General features: G+C 34.6%; 1 non-coding gene and 1 pseudogene across 1 annotated transcript; both read right to left on the bottom strand.

Moving 5' to 3' along the window:
* Nucleotides 1-2,178: 2,178 nt before the first annotated feature.
* On the bottom strand, nt 2,179-2,239 carry LOC143672348 (U7 small nuclear RNA). Its single transcript, XR_013169802.1, has one exon. It is a non-coding gene; the product is annotated as a U7 small nuclear RNA (small nuclear RNA).
* An 11,569-nt stretch (nt 2,240-13,808) lies between these two features.
* The window catches only part of LOC143671991 (uncharacterized), a 70,028-nt pseudogene continuing 67,840 nt past the window's right edge, over nt 13,809-15,996 (bottom strand).

The following is a 15,996-nucleotide window of genomic DNA, read 5'->3' on the forward strand; positions in this document are numbered from 1 at the left end:
GATATTAAAAATTACTGATTGCGTATGTAGAATGGAATGATTTCTAAATGTTGTGTTAATCTTTTTTATTTAAATAATAAAAAAATAATAATTAAAAAATAAGAAAAGATGAGAGTACACTTTAAGTACATAGTAGGTGGTCAATGATTACTTGCTGATTGAATGAGTGAACTACTAAATCAAAGGCAGACTACTCACATTGGAATAAAACAAGGTGATTTTATAAGTTTTACAAATTTTACAAATTGCAGGATTAGTTGAAATGATGAGAAAAAAAATTCTGAACCACAATGCCTTGTTGGAGAGAGCTAGTGTCCAGTTATGATTACCTTCATCAATAGTTTTAAACAGGTTAAAGAGACAAATCAAATCCTGAGTATGTTCAGAAACTGATAGATTACTTCCATCAACTTCGTTTGCTCATTTAAAAAATCATCATTGGAAATGATTGAAAAACACTTAAAATTATCAGGTGAACCTCTTTTGGTTTCATTCAGAATGTTCAAGTTAAGTTAAATGGTTGATTTTATTACTCATGGTATTATGAAATGCTTCTATGAATAATATACCAAAAAATAAAACTTCTGCAGTGGATTTGCTTTACTTCCCTGAAAAATTTGTTTTGGGGTGTATCAAAATCTGGGTATATAAATGGAAGGGTTTTATACTTGTGAACATTATCTGTCATATGCTTCATGTCAGAAAAAAGGGTAAGGACTGCTGCTGTGGTCAATAGGAAGCCGTTGGTGGGGTATGAGTGGTGATGAAGCATGATCAGTGGGTTTGGGGTGCATGTACACCACATTATTGTGAGATGAGATCAAGGGTCAGAGAAACTAATTAACATCAAGGATGGCAGATATTTCAAGTCTTTGTGGCTGAGAGGACAGAGTGTAATGATTATAAGAAAATAAAATTTATAATTGTTTCATATAGTTATTATAGTTCATTTTGTGCTAGTTAACGCTTAAGTGGTTTACATGTGTTAAATTATTTAATCCTCAGAACAACTACATGAGTTATGTATTCTGTTTATCCCCAATTCCTAGAGCAGGAAACTGAAGTATAGAAACATTAAGCAACTTGACTAAGGTCATGCTTTAGTAAGTGGAAGAGATTGGATTCAAACCTAGGAATTCTAGATCCAGGATTCACAATCACGTCTATCTTACATCTTCCTCTGTAAGGAAAATCAGCCTTGGGTGATTTTAGTGAATAAGGGAAGAGAAGGTTTGGCTCATCTTGGTTTCTTTAGCTATCCTTTTAAAGAGATAATCTTATTTATTTGAATCCCGAAAGTAATCCATGTAAAAAGGAATGACATTTTGATACATGCAATAACATGGATGAACCTTGAAGACATCGTGCTGAGTGAAATTAGCCAGACAAAAAGGACAAACATTGCATGATCTCACTTATATGAAATAATTAGAATAAGCAAGTTCATAGAATCAGATTATAGAATATAGGTTACCAGGGGATGGGGTGGAGGTAAGGAATCAGGGTAAAGGCTTAAAATGTACTGCTTCTATTTGGGATGATGGAAAAGTTTCGGTAATGAGTGAGGATGATGATAGCACGATATGGTGAAGGTAATTAATAGCACTGTATTATATACTTGAATGTGGTTAAAATGAGAAAATTTAGGTTGTGTATACATTACTAGAACAAAAATGTTAAAATATCATGGAATTGAACAACAGAAACAAGTGAACACTAAGTTAAAGCATGGACGATAGTTAAGAGTACAACTATGGAAATTTTCTTTCATCAGTTGTATCAAATGTCCCCAATTAATGTAAGGTATTAATAATAGGATGGTATATGGGAACCTGTAATATATGCATGATTTTTTCTAATACAAATTTAAAAAATTCAATTCATGTTCATTAAAACAAATATAGAAGATTATAAAGGGAAAAATTAAAATCTCCCTAAATCCACTTCTAGAGGTATTTAGTGTGCACCTTTCCAGAGGTTTCTTATACTTATAAGGTGTTATGTTTGCCTATAAACATAACCACATTTCATTTTGTTTTCTATATAAAAATGAAATCATGCAATGCATATTAATTTGCAACTTACTTTTTCACTTAATGAACTGTGGTACTTTGGGTTTCTTTCCATATTATTATATAGATTTACTTCAATCATATCAATGGTAACATTTTTTTAAATCAGGGTTTTCCTGCTAAAGCCAAAAAACCCTGCTATACAAATTCTAAAAGTTACAACACTTAATGGTAATGTTTTATTTTATAGTACAGTTATACCAAATTTTAAAAATCAATATTATTTTAAAGGGCACTTAAGTTTTCCACTCTTTTTCTGTTATGAGTAATACCATCCTTGTACATATTTTCCTGTGCACTACTGTTGCTGTTTCTGTAAGATGGAGTTCTAGAAATAGGGCTCCTGGGTCAAACAGTGTGCACATTACATTTAAAATGTTTGTAAAAGTTACCAGTTACCCTTTCCCAAATTTCTACACCAGCACATTTAATACTCTCATTAGTAATATACAAAAGAGGATGTTCTCCCACACTCTTTACTTACACCTGAGCAATGAGTCCAGAGGATAATAATCAAGATAAGATCTAGAGTACAGGCTGCATGAGGAACAATTGAAAAACCTGGGACTGTTGAGCCTAGAGAAGAGAAAACACATGGGGACATGATCATGGTCTTCAGATCTCTGAAAGACAGAAGAGATCAACATAGTAAGAATAACCCTATAAATTGGAAGCTTCAGGGAAGATGATTCAGCATATATGTTTTCTAACAGATTTGTCATTAAATAGGACAGTCTATTTCTAACAGGGGCAGGCTACTCTGCCACTGGAGGTGGGCAACCAGTGTTGAATAACCATCTGATAGGAATAACAAACTTTGTAAGTGAGATTTAATTAAAGAAACATGTCTGCCTTTGTCCTGCTATGAGAGTCTATTAGAAACAATAACTGTTGAAGTTGGGGAGAGAGAAAGGCACCCAAGGGGATCCCTTACTACTCAGAATTCCACTGTTGCTAGGATGATAAATATGGGTACCCTGGTATTGCTTCACCCATAGGCAATGGCAGATTTTGTATGAGGCCACATGGGATTGTCATAAGAGAATAAAGACAACAGAGATAAGGCTAATATGCTCTTCTAGGAAGCCAACAGCCATTTTCTCTACACTGCAGAAACCCCTTCACAGATTCCCCAATATGTTTTCCCAGGCAGAATCTTGGGATAGTTTGTAGGCCAGAGGGACCATCCAGAATGAAGCCAAGGGCTTGTTGTTTAGGCAGAATGACAGAGGGTTGAAAGAACCTGATTTTTTAACTAGCCCAGCTCTGCCATTGGCTGGCACTATGACTTTGGACAAGTTCTTCCACTTTGCAGGGCCTTACATTTCCTTATGAAAAGACAAAGGATTGGAAAGCATGTTCTCTGTTTCTTTCCAACTCTTATACTTTATGAAACTATGTGTCTTTGATTTAAGTGTCCCTCTCCAATACCTCTGCTACATGATATTCTAACTTCCATCACTCCATTTACTATCTTCTTTTGAAATTCTCTCTTTATACTTTCTCCCATTTTGCTATAAACTTCTTGTCCTTATACATAGCATGGAACTTAGTAGACACTAAAGTTAATGCTTACTGAAATGAGCTTGAATTTTCTTTCACTTTCTGTCTAAAAGTCTTTGTCTCTGAGCAAACTTGATAATTGATGTCCTGAGTCCCTCAGAAGTGAATAAGGATAGCTATGGATCACTAGTGAGAGTAGGCAGCTGTCTCAGTAGAGAAATAGATCCTTGTATCCTCTGACATCATGCTTGCCACCTCTTTTTCTGGCTTCTTTCATTTGAGCTCAGAATAACCTTTTCCTTTCTAAAGTTCCTATGAGGTCAGCAGGGATATAATTTCTCAGGGTTCTTATTCAGTGACTTTCCTTGGCTTGCCTTGCAAACCACATTCCTGCCAATCAATTCATATCTTCTGTGGTGACCTACCATTCTTGCACCTTTTTTTCACCCTCTTCCTTGCCAAAATGAAGAGAGAATTCTCTTTCCGTTCCTTTTTTTGACCCAGCTCCAATTCAACAGAATGGCAAGATTCCTGTTAGGATGAAAAAGGTAAAGCTTGCCTTGCTCCATCTACTTTTGAAATTCAGATGAAAAGCAAGTATTGACTGCAACATCCTGGTACTTTGGGATATAGCTTGAGAAAGTGACCAGCTGGAAGAAGTTTCATTTATATTCAGACTTATTCCAACCACAAAATTAACAGAAACTAAATAAATATTGGAAAGAAGAGATTAGTGAACACAATTTGGTGAGAAGAACATTTTGAATTTGTTTGGAGCCCCACCAGTCTCACCTAAATAGTAACCCCCTCCCATGTAGCCCTGGCTATTGAACACTTGGAAGGAGCCACAGAACAGCATAATAATGTCCTGGCTCTCCTTTCTGCCAAAATCTAGATATCAGGAATTGAAAAAAATTAAGGCAATGCTAGAGCCAGGAGGTTGAGGTCAGTTATTTCCCTCTACCTGCATGTATATTGGCTGGGGGCAAGAAGGATTTTGCAAAGGACACCGTTTACATAGGGCAGTCTTCTCTATCCTCTCATTTACAGGCTTGTAGACTGTCAGTGCTAGAAGGGATTGCAAAGATGATGTATGTTCTTTGTGCTTGCTGGTTTGTTGATTTGTTTGTTTAACAATGAAATCTCTTTTTCAAATGAAATTTTAAATGGAAGCAAAGATCTACAAGAACTAAAACAGAGCATATCAGGAATAGTGGTGATATTGGTCCAAAACCTACCTTCTTAGCCTCCACATTGCTTCTTCAAGTGCCTGCTGAAGTAGATCCATAGGCTTCCAAGGAAAACAGTTTAAATACTACCAATGTAGTCCAATGCTTTCATCGATTGATGAGAAAATAGAGACCAAAAATCACAATGAAATTTAGTTCTTTTCCATAACTAGAGCCAAGATTTCTCGACTGTTATCAAATACTTTTTGTGACGCTCTGCTATGTCTTATAAATTTATCCTTAAATTTCTATGAGCTGATTATCAGTGACCATAAGATAACCCCAAGGTGCCACCCACCCCCGAAGGAATCTTTAAACAATTAACAAAAACTGGCAGCACCATCTTCCTCAAAACTCAAAAAACATTTAAAGGGTTGCAGTAATTGTGCAAGTACCAAATCAAGAAAAAAATAGTAATTTACATTACTTAAAATGTAAGAAGACGTTCATGGTGTCTTTGCTAGCCCCTATGCCAACCCTGTCCAGAGTGGTGTGGAGCCAGCCTGCATTATCATTATGAGTCACTGGCCTTGGTCCATGGGGAGGAGAATAACCCTTTGGCTCATACTAGAATGCCCTGTATGTCAGTGCCAACATATCTGGTAGAAGCCTAAAGATTGGAGAGAAAAAAACTTGTCTCAGGCTTTCCCTCCCAAAATTCCTGAAGGCAGAGAAACATCTTACAGATAACTAATGTATTACAAGAAATAATTAAATTGACAAAGTCTTGAGCAGATGCATGACTTTATGCGTAAAGTCATACAACAGTGCACCCAGGAGAGGGTGAAAGTCAAAGAAAGAAGAGGGGTCATTCGAATTCTGTAAACTGTAAATGGGGAATTTCTAAGGCCACAAGCAGGAAGAAGCCCAGGAAAAGAAGCATGCTCTGCAGCTCCACCATGCAGGCTCAGATATGTCAAAGAAAACTTTGAACTTTGCATTTGTCTTAGGCTGACCTTTTCGTTAGAAGGGCTAAGCTCTGATGGAAACCACCAGCTAAAGCAAAGTGTTCTAGCTTGCTAGCTGCTGGAATGCAATATACCAGGAATGGAACAGCTTTTAAAAAGTGGAATGTATTAAGTTGCAAGTTTGCAGCTCTAAGGCCATGAAAATGTCCTGGTTAAAGCAAGTGTATAAAAACATCCAAATTAAGGCACCAATAAGAGGTTACCTTCACTCAAGAAAGGCTGATGAAGTTCTAGGTTTCTCTCTCAACTGGAAAGTCATGTGGTGAACATGGCAACATCAGCTAACTTTCTCTCCAGGCTTCTTGTTTCATGAAGCTCTCCCAGAGGCATTTTCCTTCTTTGTCTCCAAAGATCTCTGGCTGTGTGGGCTCTCATGGTTCTCGTGGCTCTCTTTTTGCTCTTGTCATTCTCAAGCTTTTTTCCGAAGTATTTCCTCTTTTAAAGGATTCCAGTAAGCTAATTAAGGCCAGCCTGGAATGGGTGGAGTCACATCTTCTATTGAAAGGTTAGTACCCACAATTCAGTGAATCACATACCTGTGGAGATAATCTAATCAAGTTTTCAACCTATAGAACTGTATAGGAATTAAAAGAAATGGCAGCCTCCACAAGATTGGATTCAGATTAAGACATGGCATTTCTAGGGTATATATTCCTCTTAAAGTAGCACACAGAGCCATTTTGCAAAGATTGGAGAAGGTGCTCTTGCTCTGGCTTATTTGTTTTGATTAGCTCCTGGAACTCAAGGATATCACTATTTTATTATTAGTTAGATACAAACTTAAGAAACAGATAACTCAGGGACTAAATCCCAGAGGTGAAACTTTAAAGTATTAAAATGTACAGTATCCAACAAAAGATTATAAGACAAACAAAGAAATAGGAAATGAAGGCCCATACAAAAGAACAAAGTAAAACTCCAGAAACCGTTAATGAAGAGGATCAGACTTTGGACATATCAGAAAAAGACATTTAAAAAATGATCCTCAATATGCTAAAAAAGATAGAGGAAATCACAGAGAAAGAAAAATGGCTATGATGAAATCAAAGAATGAACAATATGGGAATCCCTTTGAGAGTCTCAATAAAACCTATCCAGAAATATTGGGGTTGAAGATCATAATAATTGAAATAAAAAGTTCCCCAGAGTGTTTCAACAGCAGACTGTAGTGGACAGAAGAAAGAATAAATGATTTAAAAGACAAGACAAGTAACATGAATCAGACTAAGGAGCAGAAAGAAAGAGAATTTAAAGTGATCAGAGCCTGAAACATGTGTGGACCACCATAAAACATTCCAATAAAAGCATTATAGGTGTCCCAGAAGAAGAAAGAGATAAAAGAATATTTAAAGAAATAATGGCAGAAAACGACAAATTTAATGAAATATATGAGTATTCATGTTCATGAAGCTCCACAATGCCCAAACAGGATAAATTCAAAGAGAACCATAAACAGAGTGCAATATGAAGCCCAGGGAAAGGGTTTTGAAAGTTGAAAACTGTTGAGGAAACCAATGATTATGTACAAGGGAATCCTAATAAGATTAAGTTCTGATTTCTCATCAGAAATCTCAGAGGCAGGAAAGCTGTAGTACAAAATATCTAAAGTGCTGAAAGAAAACAGTTGCCTACTAAAAATTTTATTTCTGGTGAGACTTTTTCTTAAAAATGAGGGAGAGATAAAAACTGAGGGAATTCATCACTACTAGAACAACCCTACAAGCAATGCTAAAGGGAGTTCTTCAGACTGAAATAAAAGGACCATAGATAGCAATTCAAAGCAGTATAAAGAAGTAAAAGCCAATGGTAAAGGTAATCATTTGGGTAATTAAAAGTGCCAGGAACAAAAATAAAAACAACAACATAAAAAAACAAAGACAAAATAAAAGTGCCAGGAATATAGTAATTTTTTTCAGATATAGCTCTACTTCTTACTTCTTACAGATTCTAAAAAGCAAAGGCATAAAAAATAATGATCAATCTATGGTTTTAAACATATAACATATAAAGATATAATGTGTCACAAGTACAAAAAAAGTGGGGGCCTATGAAAATCAAAAAGAAAATACACAGAAAACATATGAAGAAAAAATCAAAGAAATCAAAATGGTACAAAAGAAATCAAAATGGTACAAAAATAAATATGAAAGCAAGCATTAACGGAAGAATTGAAGTTAAAAAAGGTATAAGATGTAGAAAAAACAAAGAGCAAAATGGCAGAAGAAGGTCTATCATTTATATGTAAATGAATTAAACTCTGCAGTTAAAGGCAAAGATTGGCAGAATAGATAAAAAGGCATGATCCCACTATATGCTGTTTATTAGTGACTCATTTATATTCAAAGAGACAACTAGATTGAATGTGAAAAGATGGAAAATAATATACCATGCAAATAGCAACTAGAAGAAAGCAGGGATAGATATACTAATATCAATAGACTTTAACTAAAAACTGTTGTGAGAAAAAAAATCATTATATAAAGGTAAAGGGGTTAGTTCAAAAGAAAACATAACAATTATAAATATATTTACATGATGGCAGAGTCCAAAAATATATGAGGCAACTATTTACAGATTTTAAGGGAGAAACACAGGTTTACAATAGTAATAGGATTCAATATATCAATTTCAATAATGAATAGTATAAGTACAAAAAAGAACAATAATGAAACAAAAACTTGAACATTAAAATATGTATAGAACAACTAACCCAACAACAGAATATATATTCTCGAATGCACATTGATCATTCTTCAGGATAGATATATCTATTAGGTTACAAAACAAGTCCGAATACATTTTAAAATATGAAATAATACAATGTATTATTGTATTTTTTTGATCACAATAGAGAGTGGTTAGAAATCAATAACATCTACAGAATAGGAAAATCCCTAAACATGTGGAAATTAAATAATGCAATCTTAAAGAATCCATGCATCAAAGAAGAAATCTCAAGGGAAACTAGGAAATATCCTAAGGTGAATGAAAAGGAAAACACAACATACAGTTTCTTATGGGATATAAAGAAGGTAGAATGATGGATAAATTTATATCTCTAAATGCTTACATTAAAAAAGAAAAAATCTCAAATCAGAGACCTTACATTATAACAGGAGGATCTAAAATGTAAGAAGAGTAGAATGGAGGTAAGTGAAATAGAGAATAAAAAACAGAAGAGAGAACAAACAGAACCAAAATTCAGCTCTTTGGAAAGATTAATAAAATTGGCACACTTTTAGCTAGAATAAAAAAAGAGAGAAAACATGAATTAAGAATAATCAGAAAAGAATGTGAGGACACTACTACCCAAAACAAAGAAATAAAAAGGATTATAAGGGGATGCTATGAACAACTGTACACCAACAAATTAGATAACCAAGATGAAATGGATAAATTTCTAAAAACACAAACACTAATTACACTGACTCAGGAAGAAAGTAAAGTTCTCAAAAGACAAATAACTAGTAAAGAAATTGAATAAGTAAGCATAAACCTCCCAAGAAAGAAAATCCCAGGAGCATATAGATTCACAGAGAAATTTTACCAAACATTCCAAGAAGAACTACCACCAATTCTTCTCAAACTTCCAAAATCTGAAGAGGAGAGAATACTACATAACTCATTCTATGAGGCCATCATCCCCATACCAAATCCAGAAAAATTAGCAAAAGGAAATAAAACTAGAGATCAATTTTATGAATATAGATGTAAAAATCCTCAATGAAATGCTAGCAATCTAAATCTGACAGCAAATTAAAAGAATTAGAAACCATGATCATGTGGTATTTATCTCTGGGGATACAAGGATAGTTTAATTTAAGAAAATCAATTAATATATTATATCATATTAACAAAATTAAGGGGGAAAACATGAGCATCTCAATTGATGCAGAAAAGGCATTTGACAAAATCTAATATTGCTTTTTGATAAAGACACTAAGAAATATAGGAATAGAAGGAGATTTCCTCAACATGAAAAAAGGCAAATATGAAAACTCCACGACTAACATCATATTCAATGTTGAAAGGTTGAAAGCTTTCCCACTAAGATCAGGAAAAAGGCAAGGATGCCTGCTGTCATGAAACTTAGTCAGCATTGTACTGGAAGTTCTGGTCATAGGAATTAGACATGACAAAGAAATAAAAGCCTTCCGCATTGGAAAGGAAGAAGTAAAACTTTCCTTTCCAGATGACATTATTGTATATGCAGAAAATTCTGAAAAATCCACTCACAAAAAAGCTGCTAGAACTAATAAATGAATTCAGCAAAATTCTGGGGTACAAGCCAAGAATGCAAAAATCAGTAGCATTTCTACACACTAGTACTGAATAATCTGAAGAGAAAATCAAGGAAAAACCCCCATTTACATGAGCAACTAAAATAATTAAATATCTAGGAATAAATCTAACCATATATGTAAAGAACTTGCACACAGAAAACTGTGAAACATTACTGAAAGAAATTGAAGAAAAGCTAAATAAATGGAAGGACACTCAGTGTTCAGAGATTGGAAGACTATTGCTTATATATCAATTCTACCCCCAAAGTTAGTAGATTCAATGTAATTCCAATAAAAATCCAACAGCATTCATTGCAGTAGTGGAAATTCCAATGGTCAAATTTATATGAAAGGGTAAGTGGAGCTGAAAAGACAAAATCCAGTTTTTGTGTTTGTTTCTTTAAACACTTTTATTGATAAATCTTCACACACATACATATCATCCATGGTGTACAATCAGTGGCTCACAATATCATCTCATAGTTGTGTATTCATCACTATGATAATTTCTTTGAACATTTGGATCACTGCAGAAAAAAGAAATAAAAAGAAAAAACTCATATATACCATATCCTTATCCCTCTCTCACATTGACCACTAGCATTTCCATCCACCCAATTTATTTTACACTTTGTCCCCCCTATTATTTATTTATTTTTACCGATGTTTTTTGCTCATTTTTCCGTACCCTGGATAAAAGAGCAACAGGCACAAGGATTTCACAACCTTACCGTCAAATTCTAGAAGCTATATCATTATACAATCATCTTCAAGAATCAAGGTGACAAAATGCAGCTCGACAGTTTTAGGTACTTCCCGTCAACCACTCCAATTTACCATGAACTAAAAAAGAATATCTATACAATGTATAGGGATAACATTCAGGATAACCTCTTGACTCTGCTTGAAATCTCTCAGCCATTGAAACTTTATTTTGTCTCATTTCTCTTGTCCACATTTTTGGTCAAGGCTTTCTCAATCCTGTGATGCTGGGTCCTGGCTCATTCCAGTATTTCTGTCCCACATTGCCAGGGAGATTTACACCCCTGAGAATCATGTCTGATTTAGTGGGGAGACAATGAGCTCACCTGCCAAATTGGCTTAGAGAGAGAGGCCACATTTGAGAAACAAAAGAGGCTCTCTGGGGGTGACTCTTAGACATCATTTTAAGTAGGCCTACTTTATCCTTTACAGGATTAAGTTTCGTAAGGTCAAACCAGCAAAATCTAATGCCCTGTTCAAGATTCCATGTACTTATATTGCTTAACTAAACTGACCATGCAAGTTAAATTAGGAAATACACTACTCAAAATATAAATTTTGCATCAAATAAACATCTCTCCCTTTGGTCTCACACAGAAGTCAAGGTCTTAAAATATAGACCATATCACCCTTTACCCTGTATTCTAATTTACCTCAGTCCTTTTCAGATCAGTTTTGTTCATATCTCCTGTGGAACCATCACATTGCCCTCCAAGGGACTGCATCTCTCAGTTTCCCTACCAACAATGAATAGGTATATCTCTTTCTCCACATTTTCTCTGGCACTTGTATATCTCTGTTCATTTTAAAACAGTTTTATTCACTGTTTATTCACATTTGTTCTCCCTCATGCAAAACGTTCTTATATTTGTACATTTAATCACCATCATTGTTCACTCTAGGCATTCCTTCTCAGTTTTTATCCTCTACCTTTCCTTCTGGTTTCATACATGCCCCAAGCCCTTCTACTTTATCATATTCACATTCAACTTCATTCAGTGTACTTATATTACTGTGCTACAATCAGGTAGTTTTGTGCTAGCCATTTCTGGATTTTTAAAATCAGTCCTGTTGAACAATCTGTATTCCTTCAGCACCAATTACCCTATCTGTACCCTATTTCTATCTTCTGATAATCTATTTTCTGAACTTCAATTCTCCAAGTTCACTCATTAATGTTAGTTCATGTTAGAGAAATCATAAAGTATTTTTCCTTTTGTTTCTGGCTAATTTCACTTAGCATAATGTCCTCAAGGTTCATCCACATTGTTACAAGCTTCATGACTTTGTCTTACAGCTGTGTAATATTCCATTGTATGTATATACACAGCTTTTTTAGTCAGTCATCCATTGATGGATATTTCAGATGTTCCCATCTCTAGGCAATTGTAAATAATGTTGTTATAAACATTGATGTACAAATATCCATTTGTGTCCTTGCCCTCAGGTCCTCTGACTATACACCTAGTATAAAATTGCGTAGTTTTGAGGACTTCCCATTTATCTATTTCTTTTTTTTCAATGCTCATGCTTTGCATCTAGGAAACCAGCTCTACTACACAATTTTATACATCAGAGAACTTTGTCAAGAAAGTAAAAAGGCAGCAATGGGAGACAATATTGGAAGTCACATATCAGATAAAGGTTTAGTAACCAGAAAATATAAAGAGATTCTTCAACTCAACAACAAAAAGGCAAACAACTCAATTAAAAATGGGCAAAAAACGTGAATAGATACTTCTCAGAAGTGGAAATGCAAATGGCTAAAGGCACATGGAAAGATGCTGAACATCACTGGCAAATCAAAACTACAATGAGATATCCTCTGACACCCACTAGAATGGCAGTATCAAAAAAAAAAAAACTGGAAATGACAGATGCTGGAGAAGATGTGGAGAAAGAGGAACACTTATCCATTGTTGGTGGGTATGTAAAATGGTACAACCACTCATGAAGGCATATTGGCAGTTCCTCAGGAAGCTAAGTATAGAATTGCCATATGATCCAGCAATCTCATTACTAGGTGTATATTCAGAGGACAACAAAACAAAGAATAGATAAATTGGAACTCCTCAAAATCAAATGTTTCTGCACCTCAAAAGACTTTATGGCCTTAGCTCTAACTTCTAGGTTGCCTGTGCTTTGCTTTGTTATTTGCTTGCTTTGTTGCTTGTGCTTTGGGTGTAAAGTTTAGGAAGCTACCTCCTATTACTGGGTTTTGGAGACGTTTCCCTATATTTTCTTCTAGAAGCTTTATGGTGCTAATTCTTATATTTGGGTGTTTGATCCACTTTGTGTTAATTTTTGTATAGGGTGTAAGGTAAGGGTCCTCTTTCATTCTTCTGGCTATTGATATCCAGTTCTTCCATGTCCATTTATTGAAAAGGCTATTTAGTCCCAGTTCAATGGATTTGGGGGACTTATCAAAAATCAGTTGACTGGGCAGTACAATGGTGGCTCAGTGACAGATTTCTCACCTGCCATGCCAGTGACCCAGGTTTGATTCCCGGTGCCTGCCCATGCAAAAAAAAAAAAAAATCAATTGAGCATGGATTTGGTGGCCTATTATTGCACTCTTGATTACATTTCATTGGTCAATACTTCTATTTTTGTGCTGGTACCATGTTTTGTTTTGTTTCTTTTTAGTAGAAATATTGCTTTATTGGAGAAGCTTACATCCAAACCACTTCCATGTTTTTAAAAAAGTCCTAACAAGTAGCCAAGAAGAAAACATACACAACTTCTGCAGGAATAAAGACAAACAAAATGGGTTTGATGATTGACATAAATGATATTTCCTAAAAGAAAAAAATGTAATATTTAATTTTTCTTTTTTGAGGCAGGGTAAGTAAACTGCACACTTCACAAATAATGTATTCTTACTTTAAGGAAGAACTGAGATCCTGTTTTTGATGCAAATTAAATACAAAATACAAAATCCATCATTTTGACCAAGATGAAGGAAAAATACATTCTTCAACATTTCAATTCTCATGGAATGAAATCCAAAGGCCTGTGAAATCCACCTTTTTGATTCATTTACTGCCTGTATTTCCTCTTCTGAGACACATTTATGGCATAGGCATTGACTGCGCCATCTACCTTTTTACCTTTTGTGGAGTCAAAGTAGGCAAAATCCCATCATTTCTATTTCTTCCTCTGTTTTGTCCTCGAAGTCTTCCTCAAAAGTCTGATGTTCTTTGCTCTTTGTTTATTTTGTCTTTTTTCCTCATCTCTTCTTTCTTTCAGTTGAGAAGGGGAGGGCAATGTAGATCTTTGTCTTCTTGAGGATCTGGGGCATCTTCTATATGGGGATCAAGTGGCTCTTCCTCTGATCTCTCTCCTGGGACTGGGACATTTCCTGATGCCTGCGTTCTCTCTCCCAAGATGTGGTTCAGGACCGCCTATGCTCGCTCTGTGGGGAACAGCAGTGCCATGCTGTTTTGACCACTGTGGCTTTATAATGTATCTTGAAATCAGGAAGTTTTAATCTTCCGACTTTGCTCTTCCTTATTAGGATGCTTTGAGGTATTTGAGGTCTCTTTCCCTTCCAGTTGAATTCGGCAACTAGCTTTTCCAAGTCTTCAAAGTAGTTGTTGGAATTTTGATTGGTTCTGCATTGAATCTGTAGATCAAATTGGATAAAATTGACATCTTACCTATTAACTATCTAACAATTTTTAGCTATTTTTAACCTTCTTATCCATGAACAAGGAATGTATTTTCACCTATTTAGATCTTCTTTGATTTCTTTTGGCAGTTATGTAGTTTTCTGTGTATAAGTCTTTTATTTGTTCATTTCTAAGTTCTTGAATCTTTCAGTTGCTGTAATGAATGGAATTTTTTTCATAACTGACCCTTCAGTTGGGTCATTTCTTGGGTATAGAAATGTTACTGATTTTTACATACTAATTTTATATCCTGCCACCTTGCTGAATTTTTTATTAGCTAGAGGAAATTTGCTGTAGATTTCTCAGGATTTTCCAAGTATAGTATAATGTCATCTGCAAATAATAAAAGTTTTACTTCTTCCTTTCCAATTTGGATGCCTTTTATTTCTTTTTCCTGCCTGATTGCTCTAGCTAGAACTTCTAATACAATGTTGAATAATAGTCATGACAAGAGGCATCTTTGTCTCATTCCTGGTCTTAGGATGAAAGCTTTCAGTCTCTTTCCATCAAGTATAATGCTAGCTATCGGTTTTTCAGATATGCCCTTTATAATATTAAGGAAGGTACCTTTGATTCCTATCATTTGAAGTGTTTTTATCAGAAAAGGATGTTGAATTTTGTGGAATACTTTTTCAGCCTCAATTGAGATGATCATGTGATTTTTCTTTTTCGATTTGTTAATGTGCTGTATTACATTAATTGATTTTCTTGGGTTGAACTATCCTTGTATTCTTGGCATAAACCCCACTAGTTCATGATGCATAATTATTTTAATGTGATGTTGGATTCAATTTGCTATTATTTTGTTGAGTTTTTGGCTCTACATTCATTAGGGAGATTGGCCTATAGTTTCCTTTCTTATAGCATCTTTTTGTCTGATTTCGGTATTGAAATGATGATAGCTTCATAAAGTGAGCTAGGTAGTGTTCTTTTGCCTCATTTTTTTTTTTTGGAAAAGTTTGAGCAGGATTTGTGTTAATTCTTGAGCTATTGTTTTTTTTATACATTCCATTTATCATTTTGAAGAACTTCCCTTCTATTCTGAATTTCTTCAGTTTTTTATCATAAAAGGGTTTTGAGTTTTGTCAAATACCTTTTCTTTGTCTTTGAGAAGATATATGATTTTGTCTTTTATTCCAATGTGCTATATTAATTGGGTTTTTATGTTAATATATCCTTGAATTCCTGGAATAAATCTGTTAATCTAGGTTTATGGTCCTATTTATTCATTTTTGGATTTGATTTGCTAGTATTCTGTTGAACATTTTAATTCCTATGTTCATAAGGAATGTTTTTCTTTAGTTGTTTTTGCTGTTGTCTTTGTATGGTTTTGATATCATTAATCTCTGACCTCACTGAATGAGTTGAAAAGTGATCCCTCATCTATGTTTTGAAAGAGTTCATAAGGATTGGTATTAATTTTTTAATGTTAATGAATTGGTGTTAATTTAATTTAAGTGTTTTGTTGACATCACCAGTGAAACCATCTAGGTGCAAGGTTTTCTTTG

This window comes from Tamandua tetradactyla, chromosome X, assembly GCF_023851605.1.
Source record: "Tamandua tetradactyla isolate mTamTet1 chromosome X, mTamTet1.pri, whole genome shotgun sequence".
NCBI classification, from domain to species: domain Eukaryota; kingdom Metazoa; phylum Chordata; class Mammalia; order Pilosa; family Myrmecophagidae; genus Tamandua; species Tamandua tetradactyla.